At 38.8% G+C, this 17,210-nt stretch overlaps 1 protein-coding gene across 3 annotated transcripts in view; it reads right to left on the bottom strand.

The window, feature by feature from the left end:
• Positions 1-17,210, bottom strand: part of C10H12orf42 (chromosome 10 C12orf42 homolog) — a 187,561-nt gene that overhangs the window by 148,440 nt on the left and 21,911 nt on the right. The window lies entirely within an intron of this gene.

Genomic DNA, 17,210 nt, shown 5'->3' on the forward strand with positions numbered 1-17,210 from the left:
CAAATTAATAAACAATCCAGGAAAATCCTTTATGCAGCCATTTGTTCTTTATGTTTTCTTTGTCTGATTTTTAAAATAATATAATCTGCTTTGAAATTTTCATCAGGATGATGAAGATTATTTGATCCAAACACTGTTCTGAAAATGTAATTTCTAAGAAGCTTAAATAACCCATGCATAATAGAGAGAAAAAAACCACCCAAATATGATGTTTCCTCTCCCTTTTGTGATATTTCCTCAGTTCACAAATATATACTGAAGAACTACTCTGTTCACAGAACTTGGACTTTGTTACTTTGAAACACTGGAATTATTTATTTATTTATTTATTTTTCTACTTTCAATCTAAAGCATATGATGATAAGGGAATAGTTCTGAAAGTTTGTCATTTGAACTAAACATGAAGATATAACCGAATTTCTGTATCATTTTCCCAAGGGGGAGGAAAGTAGCTTTTAAGGCAGTTAGTAAAAGAAGCCACTGGCAGGGCACACACTGTGTTTCTCTTGGAAATTAACTTTTCTTTTTCCATGTTTATACCCCAAAAATTGCTAGTCTGCCCTTCATCTGTGGCTTGAAAGTACAGAAAAGATGAAGCTAATAATGCCCTGCGTTTGTTCATCAGGGATGCTGTACATCCCTGTACACTGTATTCAGGAAGACGGTCCATCTCACAGACCAATGTCTTACTGCTGTGTCATCCAGGTCAGCTGAATAGGGATGTATATGTGTCTGTTTTTAAATTATATTTAGTTCCCATACTGTCAAAAACATCTAGTTAAGTTGCCTAAATAGCAACTTAACTTTCAAGCATTTGAATCAGTTGCCATGGTAACAGATGTTCAAAAACAGGGACCTACAATTTTGTATTAAACTATTTTTCTCCACTTCCCACAAGCTTCACGTTTATATGCTCTGCCCTCCTGACAGGGGGTGGGGGGGAGTCAAAGCACAAGTAAAATTCAATCTTTCTTACCCCATTTATATTACAACATTTTTAAAATTAAAAACTTCACATTGGACTAAAAAATGTGGCCATAACAGGATGTTATTTCATATAAGACCTGAAAATATGGTCATCGTAACTGAGAAGGAGAGGAGAAAAAAAGCATTAGGCTCTGTTGCCTGTCCTCCAACTGCACTTCAGATAAAATTAAAACTATACAACTCCATTGACTGGTCATCTTGAAACAAAGAACAAAAGCTTAATCACATATCTAGACAGGGCAATTAAAGTCAAGACCACAGAAATCTAATTCTCCAAGCACATCCATGCATAATAACCACTTTTGGAAATGTAGTCTATACTGAAAAGACTCTGTGTCTGCATAGAATCTGCACTTTTTGATTATGAGACATTTCACATAAAGAAGACGTTGGGGGCAGGAACAAATCCAACAAACCAGAGAAGGAGAACTTACCCTCTCCATAGACTCTGAAACTAGGAGATTTCTACCTTTCTTTGTAGAAAAAAAAAATAGTACTTTTCCAAGAATTCTCTGCAAGACTGCTCTCTGAAAAGGCATGTGGTGAAACAGAACAAGTATGATGAGTTATAGGACAGGCGAAACTAGTTCAAATAGCAGCTCTGCGCTTACCCAGGGTGTGATGCTGGGCACCCTACTTACTGTCTCTGCACCTCATCCCCCCTTTGAGATAAAAATATCTACCTGAAATGAATTTTCATTTAATAATCCAGTGAAATCCCATATGGAAAACATCCAGCTCAGCTAGATCTTAGTAAATGTTCATTCATTTTTGTTCTGTCATCCCCATCATGAATCCTTGTGTTTAAAAGCAAGTTCTGTCTCCAGTGACTCTTGCAACTTGTCCAGTTTCTTGGATGGACCACAAGGGCCTGGGTAACCACACCTTTGCTATAATGCTATAAACTGCTCAAGGGCTAACACTCATGGTCTATCACTGAACTTCACCTAGTTGGGGAACTATACAGGTGACTACAGGATCTCTCACAATTTAGGAGAATTTGTCCCTTTTTACAGTCACAAACAGAAAGATTAGAATAACAGAATGACCCCTGGGTTAGTTCAGATTCTCTGAGAAGTAGACACCAAGATAGATTAAATGTGCAAAAAAAAACTTATTAGGGGAAACATCTGTGGGAGACGTGAGAAAAGACAAATCTGACCCTGAGGGAAGGAGAAAGGAAAGGAAAGAAGAAAGGGTGTATGGAAGCTTCCTAGACTGGCATGCAGTCTAAGAAAATATCTACAACTTGAAGGAGTCCTCAAGCTAAAGTTGTCCATAAGAGGGATCCCGTCTTTCCCAGGAAGGGCTCATCTCAGTCTCTCTGCCATACTTGGCCACAGGCTGAGAGCAGCCCTTGAGAAGCAAGGCCTCACCACAGATCTAAAAAGTGAATTATCATAGCCACCACTGCTTTTTAATTAGTGATATGGTTTGGATATTTGTCCCCTCCAAATCTCACGCTTAAATATAATCCCAGTGTTGCAAGTGGAGTCTTGTAGGAGATGGAAGTAAATCCTTCATGAATGGCTAAGTGCCATCCCCTTTGTGATGAGTGTATCCACTGGAGACCTGGTTGTTTTAAGTGTGTGGCACCTCCCCCTGCTCTCGCTCCCACTCTCACCATGTGAGATGACCGCTCCTGCTTCACCTTCTGCCATGATTGTAAGCTTCCTGAGGCCTCACCAGAAGCAGATGCTGGTGCCATGCTTCCTGTACACCCTTCAGAACATGAGCCAGTTAAACCTTTTTTCTTAATAAATTGCCCAGCCTCAAATATTTCTTCATAGAAATGCAAAAATGGCCTAACACAAATAGATTGCAATTTTCTCCAGTTGTAGATAAAACTATCAATGAAAACTTAGATATTTCAAAAAGGGACAGTTAGATAAAGCCAAACTGCAAATTAACAAGGTCTTTATGTGAAGCACACTGTGTAGACGGAGCTTCTGTTGACATTGGCTTTGCTCTACCTGGAGCCCTTGCCACAGCTGGGCTTTACTCATGGCTGAGCTATCACCCACTTCTGAGAACCCTTTTCCCCTGTCATTCTCCATACCTCTACTGCAAGATGCCTGCCTCCTCAGCAACCTTGAAAACTGCCCTCTACCCAGAGCCTTCTCCTATATTGCACCCCTCTATTACCATCCCCATCTTTCTGAAAAGGTCAGTCCAAAGTGGCTTGACTCCACGGGCACAGGACTCATAAAGAGTATTAATTAAGGCTTGCTGTTCTGATGGATAAATCCCAAAAGCTCAGTGATTTTACACAATTGAAATTTATTTTTGTGTATCCAACTATCCATGTGGCACATAGCAGGCAACCTTTACACAATGATTCACGGACTTTTGTTTGGTCAACCCCTAGAGACTGGCGGACATTCTCTTCCAAACATTGGACAGAACAAAAAAAAAAGAGAGAGAGAGAGAGCAAAGGAATTCATGGGAAAGATTACTATGGGCCAGGTTGGCACATGGTAATTATCACTTCCACACGTATTTGTTGACAAGAACAAGTTGCATGGTCACATCAAACTGCAAGAGACATTGGGAAATGCAGTCTAGCTGTGTGCACAGGAGCAAGAGTAAACGGATTTGGTCAGCACCTTGCTTTCTGCCGAGTAGGGTCCAGTACTGAGGCTGAGGGTGGAGTCTTGGACTCGCTCTCCAGTACTGTTTTTCTGTGCAATGGGACCTGCAGTTTTGCCCTTAAAGGTTTCTGAAGTTGGCTTCAGAACCTAACCAGAAGAATGGGAGCTGCTTGAGGGCTCAGCGTTGGGCACTTAGTAAATGTTTTTGGATGGAGAATTTCTATGAAAAAATGTGTTTTGAGTTATAAACAACCTATTTATAAACAGATTTTAGTAAGAAACCCCATCTGTAAGTTGGGAACTAAATATATATGTGTGAGCATAAATGCATATGTCATATTTTGCAAAATCTTGAGAGGGTGTAAATTTGGATACTGTGTAAGGTCATTGGTGATTGACTCCCAACCTCTAACAAGCTTCAGTTCTTGTTGTCAGGGAGGAGTGGGTCAGAGGCAAGTTAGGAAGCGACTGTCCATGATCATCTGGGATTTTCTCTGTGCAATCTATAGTCTGTTGTAGATTTGTTGTAGAACAACTTAATACCATTCAGTTGATTCTCTATGTCTGTGGGCTTTATGACAGTACAGACTGGTTAAAAATACTGTCTTCTACTAACCTTCAATAAAGCAATACAATGCTTTATGAGAATAAAATTTTTGGACCCCATTTATTGAATTACGGTGAAATTTTATTTTATATTCTTACACATATGCAAATATGCCATTTGAAACATATGCTTGAAGAGAATGCAAAAGACCGCTGGCAGTCTAATCACTTAGCTCAGGCAACAAACTTTATTTTTTAAGCTACATCAGAGCTCCCTCTTACTTTTGAAGATGACAAATAGCTTTTTATAATCCCCTAACAACATAATCCTGCATTACATTGTCCATTTTAGAGGACAGATGATGTCATGGGCTTAGAAATTAAAGTCAGGAAACGTTAGATCTGCTAAGAAGTTGAATAACACATTTCTGATGAGAAAAAAAAACATACATAGACTATCTTCCAGACCCACTTTGCATTATAAAATATTTCCATAACACGTACAGACATGTGGACATAAATGATATTCTATTTGTGATGTCTACATTTATACTTATGGAACTGCAACAGAGGTGGCAGAGTGTGGTAGAAAGAGTACTGATATAGGAATCTAGAGACTTGAATTCTTGACTCACTTCTGAATTGATTAGCTGTGTGACCTGGAATAAGTCACCTAACTTCTCTGAGTTTTGGTTCCCTCCTTTGTAACACTGAGATTTGGATTAAATGACCTAGTGCACATCAAGTATCTGATACATTGCACTTAACCATTTGGAATCTCCATTTCTACAACTAGAAAACTGGTCATAAAACTATCTGCCCTTTTTCATCCCAGGGTTATCTTAAGGATCTAAAGAAGAAAAATATTTAGAAAAGAGCTTTGTAAGTTGCAAAGTGCTATGCAAATATAATATGTTTCAAAGAAAAATAATCACATTCATAATACTGGACTTTTTGGCACATCTACTTAGTCTGGACTCAAGGGTAGATACAGTGGAGTTTAAGACTCAGGTATGCTAATTAATCTAACAATCATATAGAAAGCTGGATGTTATTTCCATTTTTGCTTTGTTTTTTACTTGGTTTTTTTTTTTTTTTTTTTTTGAGACGGAGTTTCACTCTTGTTGCCCAGGCTGGAGTGCAATGGTGGGATCTCCACTCACTGCAACCTCCGCCTCCCAGGTTCAAGCGATTCTCCTGTCGCAACCTCCTGAGTAGCTGGGATTACAGGCATGCGCCACCACATCTGGCTAATTTTTTTGTATTTTTTAATACAGATGGGGTTTTGCCATGTTGGCCAGGCTGGTCTCTAACTCCTGACCTCAGGTGATCTGCCCGCTTTGGCCTCCTAAAGTGCTGGAATTACAGGTGTGAGCCACCGCACCCGGCCTATTTCCATTTTTGATAAGCTATGAAAGATAGCCTAAGTCCAGACAAAGAAATTGTTTAAAATGTTTGTTATGATATCTCAGTAACATCATAGGTGGTTGCTGTAGCACTCCTTCTTTACCAGCCCAAACCAGAATGTCCCCTAAAAGCCACACACAAAATATATGTGTGCAAAGACTAAATCTATAGTAAAGTAAGCTTTTTAGGTAAAAGCAAAGCATAACTGCATTGGAGGAATGTATCATTTTCTATAAGACAACCAGACCTATAAAATTTAAGGAGTAAAATCAGAAAAGGAATAGAAAATCTAGGCATGTCTGCACATCAGTTAAAGCACCGTCAGTATGATGGCTAAATATTCAAAAAGAAATGGTAGGGTCATTGCTCTGATTACTCATTAAACCCAATCTGTGGAGAATAATAACAATGAATTCACATCTTTTGTTTTTCACTTCCCCGTGGTCTGGGCAGCATCCTGGACAAGATCACAGCAATGACTAAGAGCTGTGCTTTTGGAGCTACCCCTGGCAGGTTTAAATTCAGGTTGTGTCACTTGCTATCTTTGTGTAATTCAGCAAAATGCTTAAGTTATTTGAGCCTCAGTTTCAGCTGTATTAATGAAACTGTTCCCTCATTTCCAACTGAAAAGGAGACTGATATATAATGGGATCGCTCTTAAAATCAAACAGAAACAAAGTATATACATAAAAGCTTACTGCAGTGCTAACACATAGTAAGTGCTTAGTAACTCGTAGCTATTGGACTATTACAGGGCCAGGATTATCAAGACTAATTGAGGGGTTAAGGTTTTCTATCTCACAATCTGAACCCTTCCTCTTCTAGTTCTCCTTAACTTCCCTAGATAAATATTTTATAACTACTAGTTGTGACCATGTGACACATCATAAGGTTAATTTGGCCAGACTCAAATAACATTTATTTAAATAGACTAGAATGGAATCAAATGGGGTAGAATAGAGTAGACTAGAATAGGAAATTTAATATCCATGTATATCACATATAGTGAGATAAATATTATTATATGCAATTTGGGAGGAGGTGTTACTAAAATGGGATGAAAACTGTATTTCCAAATGTGGAATGCTATCAAAGGTGTTTCAAAGCCACAGCCCTAAAACTTTCCATTGTACCCTCTAGAATCCATAGTACCTCATGAGTAAAATTTTTTTTTATTTTAAGTTCCAGGATACATGTGCAGGACGTGCAGATTTGTTACATAGGTAAACATGTGCTATGGTAGTTTGCTGCACCTATTAGCCCATCACCTAGGTATTAAGCCCACATGCATTAACTATTTGCTCTCCCTTCTCCTGCCCCCGGCCCCTGACAGGCACCTTCCTGTGTCCATGTGTTCTCATTGTTCACCTTCCACTTATAAGTGAGAATATGCAGTGTTTGAATTTCTGTTCCTGTGTTAGTTTGCTGAGGATAATGGCTTCCAGCTCTATCTGTGTCCCTGCAAATGAAACAGTCTCATTCCTTTTTGTGGCTGCATAGTATTCCATGGTGTATATGTACCACATTTTATTTATCCAGTAAATCATTGATGGGTATTTGGGTTGATTCCATGTCTTTGCTATTGTGAATAGTGCCGTAATGAACACACACATGCATGTGTTTTTGTAATAGAATTATTTCTATTCCTTTGGGTATATACCCAGTAATGAGATTGCTGGGTCAAATGGTATTTCTGGCTCTGGGTCTTTGAGGAATCACCACAGTCTTCCACAATGGTTGAACTGATTTACCTTCCCATCAACAGTGTAAAAGCCTTCCTATTTCTCCACAGCCTCACCAACATCTGTTATTTCTTGACTTTTTATAATTGCCATTCTGACTGGCATAGGATGGTATCTCATGGTGGCTTTGACCTGCATTTCTGTAATGATCAGTGATATTGAGTTTTTTCATATGTTTGTTGACCATATAAATGTCTTCTTTTGAGAAGTGTCTGTTCATGTCTTTGCCCACTTTTTAATGGGTTTTTTTTTCTTGTAAACTTAAGTTCCTTATGGATTCTGGATATTAGACCTTTGTCAGATAGATAGATTGCAAAAATTTTCTCCTCTTCTGTAGGTTGTCTGTTCACTCTGATGATAGTTTCTATTACTGGGCAGAAGCTCTTTAGTTTAATTAGATCCCATTTGTCAATTTTTGCTTTTGTTGCAATTGTTTTTGATGTTTCATCATGAAATCTTTGCCAGTGCCTATGTCCTGAATGGTATTGCCTAGATTTTCTTCTAGGGTTTTTATAGTTTTGGGTTTTACATTTAAGTCTTTAATCCATTTTGAGTTAATTTTTGTACAAGGCATAAGGAAGGGGTCCAGTTTCAGTTTTCTGCATATCACTAGCCAGTTCTCCCAGCACCATTAATTAAATAGGGAATCCTTTCCCTGTTGCTTGGTTTTGTCAGGTTTGTCAAAGATCAGAAGGTTGCAGATGTGCAGTCTTATTTCTGAGATCTCTATTCTGTTACATTGGTCTATGGGTCTGTTTTTGTGCCAGTACCATGCTGTTTTAGTTACTGTAGCCTTGTAGTGTAATTTGAAGTCAGGTAGCATGATGCCTCCAACTTTGTTCTTTTTACTTTTTATTTTGTTCTTTTTACTTTACTCTTTTTACTCACAATTGTCTTGGCTATACGAGCTCTTTCTTGGTTCCATATGAATTTTAAAATAGTCTCTTCTAATTCTGTGAAGAATGTCAATGTTAGTTTAATGGGAAGAGCATTGAATCTATAAATTACTTTGAGTAGTATGGCCATTTTCAAGACATTGATTCTTCCTATCCATGAGCATGGAATGTTTTTCCATACATTTATGTCCTCTGATTTCCTTAAGCAGTGGTTTGTACTTTTCCTTGAAGAGGTCTTTCACTTCCCTTGTTAGCTGTATTCCTAAGTATTTTATTCTCTTTGTAGCAATTGTGAATGGGAGATCATTCATTATTTGGCTGTCTGCTTGTCAATTGTTGGTGTATAGGAATGCTTGTGATTTTTGCACATTGATTTTGTATCCTGAGACTTTGCTGAAGTTGCTTATCAGTGTAAGAAGCTTTTGAGCTAAAATGATGGAGTTTTCTAGATACAGGATCATGTCATCTGCAAACAGAGACAGTTTGACTTCCTCTTTTCCTATTTGAATATTATTTCTTTCTTTCTCTTGCCTGATTGCCCTGGCCAGAACTTCCAATACTATGTTGAACAAGAGTGGTGAGAGAGGGCATCCTTGTCTTGTGCCGGTTTTCAAAGGGAATGCTTCCAGCTTTTGCCCCTTCAGTATGATATTGGCTGTGGGTTTATCATAAATGGCTCTCATTTTGAGGTATGTTCCATCAATACCTAGTTTATTAAGAGTTTTTAACATTAAGAGATGTTGAATTTTGTTGAAGGACTTTTCTGCATTTATTGAGATAATCGCGTGGTTTTTGTCTTTAGTTCTGTTTATGTAATGAATTACGTATATTGATTTGTGCACGTTGAACCAGCCTTGCATCCTGGGGATGAAGCCAACTTGATCATGGTGGATAAGCTTTTTGATGTGCTGCTGGATTCGGTTTGCCAGTATTTTATTGAGTATTTTTGCATTGATGTTCATCAGGAATATTGACCTGAAGTTTTCTTTATTGTTGTTGTATCTTTGCCAGGTTTTGGTATCAGGATGATGCTGGTCTCATAAAATGACTTAGGGAGGAGTCCCTCCTTTTCAATTGTTCGGAATAGTTTCAGAAGAAATAGTACCAGCTCCTCTGTACCTCTGGTAGAATTCAGCTTTAACTCCATCTGGTCCTGGGCTTTTGTCGTTTGGTAGGCTATTTATTACTGTGTCATGAGTAAAGTTTTCTACATCCTCAAGTCTTTTCTGAATATTCCCTTTGTCTTCTTACAGTAATTCAATATTTCCCAAATCTTGGTGCTCATCAGAGTCTCCCAGAGGGTTTTGTAGTGGCAGCCTCTAAGATACTACTTACTGATCCATCCCTCACTCCTCAGATTCACACCCTGGGTAACACTTTCCCTTAAGTATGAGCTAGAAGTAATACCTCCCTTCTAATGAATAAATTCAGCAAAAGTAATTGTTTATCACTTTTAATAATAGGTTATAAAAAGAAACGTATTTCTGTCTCTCCCTGACTCTCTCTCTCTCCTCTCCATCTTCCTCTCTTCCTCTCTCTTATTGCAAAATAAATCATACAATGTTTTAAAACATTACCCCATGTGGTACACTGATTGCATTTAGGGCTGGAGTCGTTCACCTGTCTCTGCATCCATATCCCTTTGCCATATTACGTTGTGGCAACTCCCACTGGGAATCTAGGCTTAGCCATGTTACTTGCTTTGGCCAATGTGATGCTAGCAAATGGAAACACAAGCATTGGCTTCAAGGGGAGGTATTATTGGAGTTGTTCAGTCTTGCCCTCTGCCATTGCCATGAGAATATGCTCTGGCTAGCCTGCTAGAGGGTGAAAGAGCAGAGCCAAGTCATCCAGTCTTCCCAGACGAGGCCATCCTGGATCAGCCAACAGCCAACCCATCCCCAGCCAAAATCAGCCTTGCTGTCTAGCGGACCCACAGCTGACCACAGACATGTGAGGGAGCCATGAGAGCCTGAGAACCAGACCAAAGTAGCTGAACCTCTCAAACACCTGAGCAAAACAAATCTTTACCACTGTAAATTGTCTGTCACATATTGGATAATATTATGTAAAGAAAGCATTCTCCTTCTCTGTGGATATCACTGATGAGATCCCATGTACTTACCAGAATTTTATTTATAAAATTAAGATTTGCTATTTACTAGAATTATAAAATATGCATATATTGACCTAATCATTACATAACCATTGTATATTGCAACTTAGAATATCCTTCATAGTATTAATGGGGAGGATAGGGACTGGGGAGAAAGGTATTTGCTCCAGAGACCCCTGTTGAAAAACAGGAGATTGCTGCAAAATGATCTGATGGATATAAATTTTTGCACACAGTGCACTTTGGGACTGTTCTCATCTCCAGATATAATTAGAGGAAAGCACTGACCCCATCCCAAGTCAAGCCTTGAGCCTGCAGAGTCCTGATGGTAGGAGTGAGGGTCCTGCCCTCAGGACCTGCTGGAGGGTGGAACAGGTGGGTTGATGTCTGCTATATTTCCTCTTGGGCCAACGCACTTCAGTAAATGGTCTCTATTTTAGAAGCCCGAATATCAAGAGGACTTAAGAGGACTGGACTAGGATATCCTGAGACTCAAAGCATTAACAAGATCATGATGCCTATTGCCATAAGTAATTTAAAAGATTTGTCTTTCAATGACACAAAACCTCATGTATGCTGTGATCTAGCTATTCTAATTTGGGGAACTTTCTGACATTACTAAAAACCACACTTCTTTGTATTTTAGTGAATTTCTGTGTATCCATTTGGGGGTGGGATGGGCTTGTTTTTCTCTCTTCTTTACATATTTAGCCCTCCTGTGGGGTATTCTACCTATATGCAGATTAGAAAACAACCAAGGAAAGCTAGATTTTCTTTTTTTCTACCTGGGTCTCTGACTGACCTAACCAGTTGCATCTATTTCAGAATGGAAACAATTTGTACCAACAACAAACCTTAATTAATAAATCCAAAATAGATAAAGTTTCATACACTGTGCTTTGGAAAATAACTTATTTCTGAATGTGAGTCATTCTAAGAACAAACTCTAATTGATCATGTAAATTCAGCCTATACAAATTTGTGTTAAATACCATTACTTAATAAACTTCTTAACCACCCTCCTGATTTTGAGCCTGCTTTTAAATTTTAATTAGATGTAATGATCAGTTATAAAATGCTAACATTCAAAGAGGAATTGATGTATATAGTTTTCACCCTAATATTTAGGACCTGCCATTCTGGATTTCAAATGTAACCTGTGCATGGTTTCTTAGGACTCACTGGGTTTGTATCGTCTAAGGACTCTAAATGTAATGCGTGTAATAGTTACATTCATAGGATGGCTATATAATTTTATTAACCAGACTAGTAAGCTTCAAAATGCAAACTATAATACCTACAAGTTGTAGCCTGTAGTTGTTTCCAGAATCAGACTTTTAAAGTTAAAATTCTCACTGTTTTTAATTCAGGTATCTTTTACTCTGGACTAAGAGGCAATCCTCCCCATTCTTGGTGTTTAACAGGAGGCAGCGACTTTAGAATTCTCTCCCATTTCAAGTGCCCACACAACTGCTATTGCTGCTAACAAAAGTTGTGCATAAGCCTGGATACAAAATAAACCCTATGGGAAAAAAGAAAAAAAAAACGGGTCGATGAATTCACCCAAAGTGCAAATTACCTCAAGATTCATTTTTCCCTTTTTGTAGAACTAACAAGTGAATCTTATTGAGTTGGGACCAAAAAAACCCACTGAAGTGAGCCTTTGAGAGACATTTGTGCTGGTGATGACAGCATTTTCATGGTAATTGGTTAATGTTCTTGCAAAGCAAGGGTAATTTACTCCAGTAAAATCTAGCCAATAGCCTTGTAGATTTGAGGCCTTCAACCAAGGGGCACATGCAGGCCTTAGGCAGCCTAGTGCCTGTAGGACTGCATAACCACCAGAAGATCTCACACCTGACCTCCTGGCTGACTCCCTTTCTCAGCCCCGTACCACCTTCACATCTCAGATCCAGTTCCCAGTATGGGACGTCCAATTGGTGTTAAAGGGAGCAGACAGCTTGGGAAGGGGCAGGGCAGAAGGCACAGCATTTGTGAGTGTTAAACTGAGGAAGGCATGAACCTTCCAGCTCTCTTTTTTGGAGGCAGGCTTTAACACAAAGAAAAGAAAATAATGTGTAAAAACATACATCAATATCATTCATTTTCTTTTCTGATTATAAAAATAATACACATTCATTATAGATTTTTGAAAAACAGAAAGACCTCCAAATGGGGACAAAATCACCAATAATTGTATCTAGACATCTTGATGCAATTCCTGCCAGTTTTTCTCCACGCAGACTTTAATTACTTTATGGAAATTTATTGTGTATGCATACTTTTTTAAGAAAATCTGATTTTTTGGCCACGTAATATCACTATTTGTATGCACTGTAAGTTATAAAATGTTTCTATTATTAGACAATATAGGTGATTTGCATTATTGCATAACTATAAATAACATAGCAGTGAACATCCTTATCCAGAAATCTTGGTCTCCCACTCTAATTAGGTTTTTAAGATAGATTCTCAGAAGGGATAAGTGGAATCAACGGGCATGGATGTTTCAACATATTTGATATATAAAATCAAGTCAAATTGCTCTGCAGAAAAGCCACATCGATTAGACAGTGTGTTCATCCACATGGTAGGAGAGGCCTTTATTAATGCACTTTCACCAACATTGAGTTTTTAATCTGTGCTAATTTGACAGGTAAAATGACAGATTGAAAGTCACATTTTCAGTTTATGCGTACAAAAGTTATTATATATAGCTCAGTTTGCTCACAAAATTAACATATTTGGGCCATTTGGAAAGCCATAAAATGAGTCACTGAATACTGAAAGTGACCTCAAAGAGCGTGGAACATACTGAAGGCGAAATGGTTTGCCCAGGCCACTCTGTAGTGATGAACTCAGGACTAAAACCCAAGAATTCTATTTCCCATCCCGGTGTTCCTAAGAAGAGATTTTTAGTAAGATAGAACCTGGTTTAAAATGCAGAAAGAATGGAGAGGCGGGGGAGACTTTTAACTGTGGTTTGGTAAAGCTGTTTTCCCCACTAATTTTTCAAGGCTTTCACACTGTCCGAGGCTGGTGGTCCTGATGTCTGGCAGCTTTTTAACCTTACCTTTTGGGGGGGAAAGTCAAGAAATATGAAGTTGTTTCAGAATTAACCAAAGCAAAGTATCACTAGGAAGCTCAGTCCATTCCAAAGATATCTCAAGAGACCATCTACAATTAAACATAAATGACTCCTCATGGTCTCTCTCTATTTACCCGAGTTGTCTGCGGTTTATTCATGGTGAGAACATGAAGATATAAAGGCCACAACTAAAGATTTTGCTTGTTACCACCCTTTTAAAACTTCCTTTTTAATTTTTACATGCAATTCTCAATTCTTCCCAATGAGAGAAAGGATCTTTGTCCCCTCCCCTTGAATCTGGGCAGGTTTGTGACTGCTTTGACCAATAGAGTATGGAAGTGATGCTATGTGATTTCTGAGGTTAGGTGATTAAAGGCAATGCACCTTCCTCCTTCTCTTTTGGAAACACTTGTTCTTGGAGCTATTAGCCAACCTGTGAGAAGCACCAATACCCTGAGGCCATTATGAGGAAGTTCACAGCACACAGAGAGGCCCTGAGTAGATGTGCTGACTTACAGTTCCAGCTGCATGCAGCCTTCGAATCACCCCAGCCCAGGTGCCAAACATGTAAGTGAAGAAGCTTCCAGATCATTCCAGTCTCCAGCCATCTGAGTCATCCTCGGCCTTTGTGTCTGCCCAGTGAATGCCTCAGACATCATGGAGCAGAAGCAAGTCATCCTTACTGTGCTCTGTCTGAATTCCTGACTCACACAATTAATTAACATAATGAAATGATTGTTGTTTTATACTACTGTGTTCTGGGGCATTTGTTGTGCAGCAAAAAAGAGGTGAAATAGATCATGTCTCGCTGGATTACTCTCCACTTTTTCATTTCCTTACTCAACTTGTGGGCTACCAGTGTCCCCATCATTCTTCCCAGAATCTCTGTGGATTGGATCAGTGCATTCATAACATATATAATATTAATGTGTTTCATGGTTGCATTGAAAAAGAGACTTGAAAGTCACCTAGAACACATGAAAGGACCTAGAAATGGATTTTCCTGTTGGCATTAAAATGTCTGAGACATTTTCTCTGCTCTGTATTTTTCCTCTACTTCCTATCCTTGTTCATAATTCCTACCCACATCTCTGATGTAAAGCATTTCCAGAAACTTCCCATACTTAACCTAAACAGCCAACAGAGGTCAATTTCATTTAAAATAACAAAAATATGCTATGTTGAGTTGTATGTTAAGCAGTTTGCTCACATTGATTTAGCATCTTGATTGTATGAGGTAAGTCATATTAACCTATTTTGCTGAAGAGGAAACTGTGGTTTGGAGTTGTAAGGTAACACAGCTCCTGAATGGTACAGCCAGGATTTGAACCCAGGGTCATAGGACCCCAAACCCAGATTTTAACCTCTACACTGGTAGCTTACAAGCTTTTGGTCTACATCCCATGGTAAGAAATACATCTTACATCATGGCCAATAAATACCCACATGTATATAACTGAAATAAAAGTATCAGGAAACAAGAAACACCTTACCATGTATATAGCACATTGACCTCTCTATTTTTCCAATCTGTTTCTCTTTCTTAAAAATGTAGATAGTAACCCACAAAATCGATTGTATAACCTGCTGCAAATTGATCACAACACAGAGACTTTAAACATTCACTTCACTACCTTTTCCCATTTGACTTAAAAAAATCTGAGAGGTCATTACCTCAAAACTCTTTTCTTCTTATAAACTGAAGGTCACTACCTACAGGTTAAAAACAAGAAGTTTTAATACAACTCAATTTTTTTTTTTTTTTTTTTTTTTTTTTTTGAGATGGAGTCTTGCTCTGTCGCCCAAGCTGGAGTGCAGTGGTGCGATCTCGGCTCACTGCAAGCTCCACCTCCCAGGTTCACACCATTCTCCTGCCTCAGCCTCCCGAGTAACTGCAACTACAGGCACCCACCACCACGCCAGGCTAATTTTTTGTATTTTTAGTAGAGATAGGGTTTCACTGTGTTAGCCAGGATGGTCTCGATCTCCTGACCTTGTGATCCACCTGCCTCGGCCTCCCAAAATGCTGGGATTACAGGCATGAGCCACCGCACCCAGCCACAACTCAATTTTTAAAATTAGAAACAAGCCTTAAAATCTCTATTCACAAATTCTCTAATATGAGACTATTTAATAAAAAGCCCTATTTGGTACATTTAGCAAACAATAAAATTGACACCTCAATTATATTTTATATTCAGTTGTTGGACAGAACAACCCCGGCCACAGCCCTCACCAGGCTCACAGCTCAGGACACTGCCTGCCCTCCTTGCTCCAGATGTTCAGACCATCAACTGACCAAAGAATTGTGATATGGCAGAGCATAAGAAAATTAGCTGGACCAACCTCAGCACTTAGAATGATGGGAAAATAAGCCAAAGAATTGTGAGAGTAGAACTAAAAGTGCACAAGAGAGCACTGGGGATGGAAAGGCCCTAGCAATTATAGACAAACCACAATGATGAAGAAACAGAAGAAGCCATGTGGAAGGGAAAAAAGAATGGAACACACATTCAGAAAGAAGCAGGGAGAGGCCCTGTACCCATGGGGAAGACGGAGTCAAAGAGAAGCTCATCTCTTGCATGGCAGCAGGTCCTGGTGGCTTTTTGGTTCCAATTCCAGGGCACACGTATTCAAAATGAAGATATATCTTTCTTTCTGAAGGAGATTTGCAGGGCTTTTAGTTCTGCATCGTCCAAAGATCCTTAATTAAAATGGATGCCCAAAATATTCTCATGCTATAAATCTCAGAGGAAGGCAGACACAGAGTCAGACGAGAGACAGAACTTCATAGTGGGTATCTGCATGCTTTTGCCTTTTGGAATATTAGAAATAATAATTACAATGCCATTTCTTTGATTAATACAGTACTTTATAGTTGACAAAATAATGACACATAATCATCTGTAAAATGGGAATAATAATTATAATAGCACCTGCCTCCTATTTTTGTTATGAAGATGAAATGAGTCAACACATGTAATCCTTAAGATTAGTGCCTCCCATATAGTGGATGCTAAACCAATAGGTTTTGATCCTATGATAATACTGTGACATGGGCAGGTATTGCAGAGCCATTTGATAGGTGAAGAAACAGATAGTCAGAGAGACCCCAGGCCATGCTAAAAGTTACACAGCCAGTAAGTGGCAACTACGGTCTTCAGGCTTCTCATCTATCCATTAATTCCACAGATATTCATGGAGTGCCAGTCTCACTCCACACAGTGAATGTGACAGGTGCAATTTCTGCCCTACAAAACTTACAGTCCAATGCTCTTTCCCAAGTTTTACCATGTTTCTATAGTACAGGCATCAGCTAGACAATTGTTATTTGTTTTATGCCTTGCAAATGAGATTAGTCTAATAAAGAGCCACAAAACCACATGCATTTTCCAGTGTCTTGAAAACATAGAGTTGGTACCAGTCTCCTGAGCTCACTCCCAATCCCTGTATTATAATTAATATTATGGGGAATTGGGAATGCCATATTGTAATTCTTTGTATAATTATCTTTCCCCATGCCTCAACCCAAGACTCTCAGAGGATGTGCATAATCAATACTGGTTAATTTTAAATGAATAAAAAGGATATCATATTAGTGCCGATGTCTTGATTTTTCTTAATACTCAGATTAGTCTTAGTTTTTAATGCCACTGAGAGGTTTTTATTCCTTGAGTTTTGACGGGGTTTTGGTTCACTGTTTAGAGTACACCACCATCCACCACCCCATCCCATGGTGGTTTTTCAGTTTTGGAAGTGGAAAAAGCCCAACGGGACCTGAAGTAGGCGGCCAGAAACTAAAATGGTTTCCACAACCACCACCAATAACACTTTCAT

The sequence above is a fragment of the Pongo pygmaeus genome, chromosome 10 (genome assembly GCF_028885625.2).
Source record: "Pongo pygmaeus isolate AG05252 chromosome 10, NHGRI_mPonPyg2-v2.0_pri, whole genome shotgun sequence".
Taxonomy (NCBI): Eukaryota; Metazoa; Chordata; class Mammalia; order Primates; family Hominidae; genus Pongo; species Pongo pygmaeus.